Here is a 9,551-nt window from a genome sequence, read left to right as displayed (position 1 = left end):
TTTTTGTTGAGTGGGTTTCATTTGGAATACTGTATGTTTAGGGAGTGGGTATTAGTTACCTTCCAAACAGGATTTACTGTTTCCCTAATATTTTAATCTTTCCCAAACTAAATGTCTCTAATACCATGAGACAAGATGGCTATTAAGTAGGTTCCTTACTGTGTTGGAATTAATTTCTTTCTACTTAATTCAGCAAGCCGTTACTACTTGCCTGCCATGCACACAGCTCTGCATTAAGTGTTGCCAGGCTTAGATGGTTAATGGCATTTTATCTGATTAACTGTAAATTTCTCAAGAGATTGAACTGTAAATTAAGATTAAGTATTTTTTTTAAAGTGATATGCTAGAAGAAGGAAGCAAAGGGGCAATGAAAGTCAGCTGTAAAATGAGGAAGTGGACAACTTATCTCTAAGGTCTTCGGCCACCTCAATAGTCTATAATTTTATGAGATTAACTCCAAGGAGAGTGAAAAAAGGTTTCTGGAGGGAAATGATATTTGAGCTGAGCCTTCAGGTTGTCAGAGATAAAGGGCCAGGTGGAGGAAAGGGGGTTGCCCAAGCCAGGACATTTGCGGGGAGACTGTGTGGCCAAAGGTTGCTGGAGTATTGTAGACCGAAGGGAGGAAAGATTACAACCATGCCAACAGATGCTGAAAAGATACATTTATCAGGGGCAAGCCCGTGCTCCAATATTCAAGCCAAGGCATGTTTTCTCAGACCCTTTCCCTGTATCCACCAAAAAAAGCGTATGTGGTCTTGATAAAAGATTGATTTAGATCGGTTCCCCTTGGGCCTGCTACTTCTCTGATCTCTGATAGTTTTAGTAAATATTTTTCTCTTCTGTTTGCTTTCAAATAATGCTATAGTTTATAGATTATTACAACAAAGATGCTTTGCTATGATTATAATTTTCACTCTCCTTTCTGACCCTGCTCTCTGACATGGAGGTCACTCTGCCTGTTCTGTGTGTGTATTTATTGTTACTTAAATTGTTTTTCCTGCTCCCAGCTGTTTTCAAAAAGACAGTGTTTTCAGTATGTTATTTCATTGCCAACTGCCATGTGGTTTAATGAAGCTTACTTATGAACTGTGATTCCATTTATTTGGAACAAATAAGTCATTTGTCATAGAAATGAGTCATAGAAAAAAATCTTTTTCTGGCATGGTTTCCAAGTAGTTTCTGTTATTTTAGTCTTTAAATATTCATTATGGTCTATGATAGACATTAGAGAATAACCAGAAAAGATCCAACATCATGGATTTTCATAAATCTCAACCTTTGCTTATCTTTCCTACTACGTACACCATTTACACTTTGGCAATATGATACTAGTTCCAATTTTGAAGTTACTCATAAAATTGTACTGTAATCTTCATTTAACAAGTTTAATTGAAAATTAACACAAATCTGCTCTTTGAATGGCATCTGCTTTTAGGCTAAGAATGATTTTGGAGCTTTAAAAATAGAATTTATATTTGAGACTTGGAAGTCTAAGATCAGTTTTTTAATAGGTTATGTAAAAATTGACATTACTTTCTGACCTGTGGCAAGAGAAATGATGAAACAGTTATTGTTGGTGTTAGGTCTTTAAGTTGGTGCTGGTTTCAGTGAAAGTCTCTTTTTCCTAACTGAAACACCTTGAGCAGAGACATTCAGAAGAACCTATGTTCTGAGAGGCTGGTTGGAAAATTTATGAGGTTCTCTTAAGCAGTTTTCTAACAGCTGAAATACTTTAGACTTCAGCCTTAAGTTCCAGGAAGCATGGAGCAATCAAACTTTAAAGGAGAAAAAGAAAGCATATTATTTATCAACATTATTTAAGTTCAAATAAAAAAATTTAAAACTTGCTTTTTATTGCATTTAATTTGAGTTAGTATACTAAAGAACTAACAACACTTATTTATATTTTCCTTTGCTAATCCTTCTGATATGATTTTTTTCCACAAATAAAAAGGAGAAAAATCACAATTTGGATAAATTTATATATCGATACACATATACACACAGCCATACGTGACAATGGCAATTTTAAGTTCCTTACCTGAGAAGTTAGGTTCTAGAAGAAGGGAACATGTTTATAGCAAGCTGACATGTTTAATGCAACATGTTTAATGCAAGCTGACACTTGCATTAGTTCGTGCCTCATAGATAGCATGGGCAAATATTTGCCTCTTTCTGTTAGAACCATGGATTATAAGTTTCCATTTTCTACCACTATCTTTTATGACATTCATACTTTAAGGCTGTGAATGTTAGATTCTGAACCGAACTTTTTCCTCCTACTGAAATGAATGTGTCCAGCCCATTGAAGATTCTCTTCAATAAGCTTTAGTTCCATGATGGAGTCTAGCACTGATAATCTGACTCCTTGTAAATGTACATGACTGGAGATGTGCCAACCTTGTTATCTGTCAGTGCTTGAAACTAAAACTTGAGGGGAAAAAGGAAAAGATCCCCCTGGGAAATTATTCATATTTGGGCATTTTTAACATACAAAAATGGCAATTTCATCAAGGTTATGGGGTTTAATAAAATAGTTTACATGGAAGACTCAAAAAAAAGTATAAAATTGAAAGAAATGTCATAATCCTTATGAGGAAAAGCAGGAAGGAAGGTAGGAATAATGTTAATGGCCTTAAATATCTTCATAGACAACTTTTAAACTTATAAGCAAGTTAGGAAACAAAAGTTTCTTTGAAAATCAGCGATTTAGAAATCAGAATACAGTTTTCCAAAAGGTCATTATTTGTTAAAACTGGTTAACATGGGCTTCATTAAGTGTTTACTAGGTAGATGTCATGCTTCTAACGATGTTTAAAATAAAATGTTAAATAGGGTCTATTCTCCCTATTCTATAAAGGAGGAGACTGAGGTTCAGGAGCCCTGAGAAAGTTGTCCAAAATAATGGTTAATAAGTGGTGCAACCAAAAATCAACCACAGGGCTGCCTGATTTCAAAGCCATACTTTGGAATGCAAGGGAGGAAGGAGGCTGGAAATTGCATCACATAATAAATCTTTGTAAACATTCCATTTGAGGGCTTCTCCAGTTCTGAAAGTATTTGAATTTTCCCTTTTATAAATAGTAAGTGGTCATAGTGGAAGATTTGGTCTCACATCAAAACACCTTCCAGAATCCTTTCAATTTTTAAAAAATGGAGCAGTTACTTGTATGCAACACCCAGGTGAAGTTAGTTCAATGTCATGGCCGTGATCATTGAAATCATATGGGCAATTGAGGTGTGACACATAGTTTCCTGGGTAATAATGTACTTTAACTGCCTACATATTCATGGACTTAAATATGTACAAGTTTAATTAAGTATGTGCTCTCCAACACAGTATTTTCTTTAATTATTGAAAGTATGTGAGTTTCAGCGGGAAGAACACTCCCAACTCTGCAAAGTGGTAGGTAAGGCGCCAAGTATTGCATACGGGACATTAATGAGCCAGTAAAACCCTGTCTTAACATAACCATGGACCACAGAGTGGGCTGTTATGTCACTACCGCCACCATCTCCCAAGTGCATTTAGCTGAAACACTCAGCAGCTTTTTTTTTTTCTTTCTTTTACTAATACCTTCGTATCTATCTGGACTCAAGATCCTTAGTTCTTGTCTCACTAGCCTGAGGAATCAGTAAAATACATTCATAGAAAATCTCTCAGCTCTGCCTGTCTAAATGCTACTCTAGGAGGGATTCTTTTATAGCAGCAACAGAAGCAATTTAATACAGTAAGATACTGTCATGAACTGAGCTCCTGAATCTAATCCATTCATTTTCAGCAAAGTTTCAAACATATTGAATCAATTGCTTTTACTGGAACCATGCAGGTATTTAGAAAAAACAACTGTAACGTACCATTTATGTATAAACTTATTCATTCAGAAATATGTATCTAGTGTCTGCTACAAACATTAACCTAAGTACTGAGAATCCAGGGGTGAACAGGATAGCCTAGGTTTTTGCCTCCTGGTCGTATATCAGAAAGACATGTCTGTCACCAGTAGGAGTCACATGAGATTTGACTGGTCTGAGTCTGTGAGTGGGGAATTTGTGACTGTAATGAGTCAGTAGGCAATGTAGTATGTGACACGGTTCCACTAGTTAGAATCTCAGATAAGGAAGAAGACTCAAGAAATACAGGGAAGGGAAAGGAAGAGTAGAAGACAGGAGAGGAGGAAAGGGGAGAGGAGAGGAAGGGAAAACACAGTACAGAAGCTATGGTTTAGTCGGTAGGTACATGGCTTTCTGTATATTTCAATAGCCATTTATTTATAACTCTTAAAACATTTATAACTCTTGAAACATAACTCTTGAAACATTTATAACTCTTAAAACACCCACAGACTTTTTAGAAACGAAGATTTCAAATTATTGAAAGAATGCGGAAGGAAAACATTGTGATTTCACTTAGCTTTTGTGGATTAAGTATTTGTATGCTGTAGTTCAAAGGAGTTTCTAGGGAAGTGCCAGTTTAACGTGAAAATTGACCCCCTTTTTCTTAAAAAACAGCTCTATTGAGGTATAATTGATATACCGAGAGCTGCAGAATTTGATGAGTTTGGAAATATGCAAACACCTGTGATACCATCACCCAAATCAAGGTACTAGGCATATCCAACACCTCCCAGGTTTTCCTTATGTCCCTTCGTTTTGTTTGTTTCTTTGTGGTACAAACACTTAACATGAGGTCTACCATCTTAATGAATTTTGAAGTGCGCAATACCATCTTATTAATTATAGGTATTATGTTGTACAGCAGACTTCTAGAACTTATTCATCTAGCATAACTGAAACTTTATACACACTGAACAACTTACCCAATTCCCCCAATAACCACTATAGTATTCTCTGCTTCATAAGTTTGACTATTTTAGATGCCTCATGTAAGTGGAGTAAACCATTGAAAAGCTTCCAATACATCACAGGGAATAGAACAGCCAATAGATAAACCCATTTTGAATGAATAAATAGATGGATGAAATATAATAAAATAGACTAAAACAGGAAAGAGTGAGCAGTTGAGATTTTTCATTTTCAAATGCAGCAAATAACTCAGAAAGTAAACACCAGTGATATAATTTTAAATATTTAGATATAATTGAAATGAATTAATAACAGGGGACTTTATTGTACTCTCAGGGGCTGAAATTTACTGGAATCATTTTAAGAAGAGAAGAAACATCAACTTCTCCTCCTAGAAAGTAATTTGAAGTGATAAAGCACCATGGATCTACCTTATATTCCTGAAGACTTATCCAGTTGTCCAAAATTTGGAAATAAATCCTGTCCTCCCACCAACTGCCATTTTCATGTCCGAGGAATAATGTACTCAATTATGATTGGGGCCATGTTTATCACTATCTTTGGAAATGTGGTTATAATCATTTCCATATCACATTTCAAGCAACTTCACTCTCCCACAAATTTCCTGATCCTCTCCATGGCAACCACTGACTTTCTGCTGGATTTGGTCATTATTCCATACAGCACGGTGTGATCAGTGGAGAGCTGCTGGTATTTTGGGGGTGGCTTTGGAAATTCCACACAAGCTTTGACATGATGCTAAGTCTGGCCCCCATTTTCCTCCTCTGTTCCATGGCAATTGATCGATTTCATGCTGTGTGTTACCCTCTACACTACACGACCAAAATGACCACCTCCATGATAAAGCGTCTGTTGACATTTTGTTGGTCAGCCCCTACTCTTTTTTCTTTTGGTTTAGTTCTATCTAAGGCCAATGTTTCTGGTATGCAGAGATATGAGATTCTCGTTGCTTGCTTCAATTTCTATGCACTTACTTTCAACAAATTTGGGGGGACAATACTGTTCACTACATGTTTTTTTTACTCCTGGCTCTATTATTGGTATTGGTTGATATTTATGGCAAAATCTTTATTGTTCCCAAATGATATGCTCGAGTCATCAGCAACATGCTTGAAAACACAAAGGGGGAAGTGAAAAAAAATTTATCTAAGAAAAAGGATCAGAAAACAGCTAAGACCCTGGGCATAGTAATGGGCATGTTTCTAGCTAGCTGGTTGCCTTGTTTTTTTGCTGTTTTGATCGACCCATATCTAGACTATTGTACTCCCATAATAGTACTTGATTTTTAGTGTGGCTTGGGTACTTCAACTATACTTGCAATCCCCTCATTCCTGGCTTTTTTAACTTTTTTTTTTCTTTTTTCTTTTTTTTTTTCTTTTTTAATTTTTTTTCGGTATGCGGGCCTCACACTGTTGTGGCCTCTCCCGTTGCAGAGCACAGGCTCCGGAAGCATAGGCTCAGTGGCCATGGCTCACAGGCCCAGCTGCTCCGCGGCGTGTGGGATCTTCCCGGACTGGGGCACGAACCCGTGTCCCCTGCATTGGCAGGCGGATTCTCAACCACTGCGCCACCAGGGAAGCCCCTGGCTTTTTTAAATCCATGTTTTCTGAAAGCTCTTAAATACATAGTGTCAGGAAAAATATTTAGCTCCCATTCAGAAATTGCAAATCTGTTTCCTGAAACACATTCATAAAAAAGCCATTACAAAAATAAAGTATTGAAAATGACACTGTTATTATTTTGATCTGAAGCATGTACCTCACATCCCCAGATCACTGCAAATATTATTCTATTAAATTTCAGTAATCCTAGATCCAGCTATAATTTAATAATAGAATTTAAATATATAGGGTCAACTTGTGTCTTGAAGCATAATATTTAATAAGGACTACTCCCCTCATTACAGTTTTTACTCCCTGTACTTGTTGTAGAAAAGCAAATGTTCATAATAAATGTATGATTGGTAGCCCCTGAGTATTTTTATGTTTACCATAGAATATTTACTAACCCCATCTGACTGGTAGTCTTGAAGTGAACATTTTAGTCTGTGTCCAGGAAGAGACATTAGGTTGTGAGAAGCACTGCTGGCATCCTTCTTCCTGAGAGTCTCACAAGCCCAGGAACATAACCCTATCATGCCTCTCCCTTCACAGATGAAGACATTAAACTTGAATTGCCCCCCTTCAGTGGTGACAGATACTTCGTGTCCAGTGATTCTTCTGCTATGTTTGGCTTTTTCTCCATTCCTGCTTTTAAAAGTCTTACTTGGTGCTCTACTTCTGAACTATTCTTTACTCTAAAAACTTCATGGTGTGTGTGTGTGTGTGTGTGTGTGTGTGTGTGTGTGTGTGTGTGTTAGAGAGGAAAAAAAATTATTCATGATGCATGTTAAAGACTGTAAGAAAGTCCTTATTCAAGGGAAACTTCTGCAGTAGGGTTTTTGTAGTAAGGGAGAGAGATTGCACTCAACTCCAACAAGGTCAAGTGGGGATTTATACCCAAGTAACTGGGTTGTGGGTAGTGGATAGAAAATGAGTAAGAGTAAATATCAGGGTTAAGGAGGATTCTTGCTAGGCTGACCCATCTGAATTCTTGCTGAAGGCAGGCCAGATAAGATAGTGATAAGATAGTGAGGCTGGCCAGATACCAAGGGTGGGGGATTTTTGCTAAACTGACTTAGCAGGATTCTTGCTCAATCTAGAGTCTACCAGGGCAAAGAGGGAAGGTCAAGTTTGGTCTAGTCAAGCAGAGGAATCATAGGAGCTTGATTAAAGTTTGGTCAAAGGAGAGAGTCTGTGTGTCTGAGTGTATGTGTGTTTGTGTCCATAAGCCTCTCATGGAAGCAGCATTAGGGATTTTCAAAGTGGGGAGGGAGCAGTATAGACAGCCAGCTCTAGTATGTGGAACATTGGCATGTGATTATTAGACTGTAGATATAAATCTATCTAAATATAAATGGGATAATCTATTAGAATAGACTTAGCTAGCTAGCTGCATGAAATATATAGCTATGAAGCTATAGGAAAGCTGTCTATATTCACTGAGATAGATATTAAGTACTCAATAAAGGATATAAATATTTATTCAGAATTAATCCTTAACATATGCCTCCCCTCCCACCATGTTAGCTAGTGTCCTTGTCTCTTGTTTCACAGCTTTCCAACCTGCTCTGCACAGTTATCGAAGTTGACACTTTCCTCTCAAATATCTTACATGGTTTCTACACTAGATCCCTTCTGTTTGCCCTAGCCTTCTCCACGTACCCTGTGTAGGAAGCACAGATTAAGATTAGGATTTAGATGCTCTCTTGCCCTGGGGTGTCCGATGGATGGCATTTTACCAATGGGAAACACCTGCAGGAGATTCAAGGGTGGAAAGTGGGGAAATCAGAGCCACTTAACCCAGGCCACCTCCCTGCCAAATTGCCCTGGGGCTGGCTGTGTCCTCCAGGAAAGGCCATGCAGTGTCCGTCTCCATACAGCCACCCTCTGGAACTCCTGTAACCACCCTCTTCCCCTGTCAATTTGGGCCCAGCCACGGTGGTGTTTCCCCACTACTGCTGCTCCTGGGTACCAGAATTTTCTTGCTGGTTTCCTTCAACGCTGCCCACGTCTTTGTAAATAGTTGTTTTATTAAGCTCTCCTCAATCATCAAGGCTGACTGTGCCATCTGTTTCCTGCTGGACACAGGATGAATGTAGCTTTTCATTGCTCTGAGATAAAGTTTTGAAACTCTCCCAAAGGCATCAAGTCTGTACAAGCCGGACGTAGCCTTTCTTTGTATTTCCTCTGAAGAAATCATTGGCACCCCCAATAAGTCGTGCCCCCCGTTTGCCCTACCTGGGGGTTACTCACCCTCCTCCTCCACTTGGCAAGCTTCTTTTTCTTCTGAAGATCAGTCGTCAGTTCGAGATTTCTGGTGTCCTTCTTGTGTATAAAAAAGATTATTTGAGGTACTTTTGGCTTTTAGAATTAATATTTCATTTAGAAAATAATATTGAAGAAACTACCTCTTCTTTTAAAAATTATTTAACTTACAACTTTTATTGAACTTTATTTAACTTATAAACAGAATATAAGTTATTCTACATTTAGTAAATGTTAACAACATCTTTTAAGGGACAGTTAGAGCCTAGGTAATTGTATCCCCTGAATATTTTATTTGCATTTATCAAATTAAAATTTCAAGCTCCCCTTTTGATAATTTAATTGTCAGACATACATAAAACATAGCCCAGTTCTTAAATAAGTCTTGTAAATGTAATGACCTACTTACAAATGTGGTTAATTTTAATTTCTTAACAATTATAATACCATTTACAAACTTAGCAAACTTTACTTGTTCCTCTCAACTTAAAACTCATGGCTAAATCAATCATTTAATAACATTCTAAGTGGGAATCACAAAGCTATTGTGGTGAATGCTAAATTCTCTTAAACATTACAAAATATTGAACGTGACAAATGTTCAAAGATTACTTTAAAACTGAGCACAAACTATATTAATACTATGTGTTTGATTTGCTTCATCTATCTGGGAAGATGTTTCTAAAGAGAAGTTTTGTAAACCCCGATGAGAGTGTAAAGAAGACAATATTTTCCAACCATTCCCATTATTTTATGAAGAAAATCCTCAGAGCCTGTAAAGGTAATTTTCACTCGTTAATTTAAACATAGATAATTTGATTCTTTTTTTTTATAAATACTTAAGCTTTGATGCCCTCT

At 37.2% G+C, this 9,551-nt stretch overlaps 1 pseudogene; it reads left to right on the top strand.

The window, feature by feature from the left end:
- The first annotated feature begins 5,227 nt into the window (after positions 1-5,227).
- On the top strand, positions 5,228-6,520 carry LOC131767816 (trace amine-associated receptor 3-like; annotated as a pseudogene).
- Positions 6,521-9,551: the final 3,031 nt, after the last annotated feature.

Source organism: Kogia breviceps, chromosome 13, assembly GCF_026419965.1.
Source record: "Kogia breviceps isolate mKogBre1 chromosome 13, mKogBre1 haplotype 1, whole genome shotgun sequence".
Taxonomy (NCBI): Eukaryota; Metazoa; Chordata; class Mammalia; order Artiodactyla; family Physeteridae; genus Kogia; species Kogia breviceps.
The sequence above is the reverse complement of the archived record's forward strand: the minus strand, read 5'-3'. Positions and strand labels throughout refer to the sequence as shown.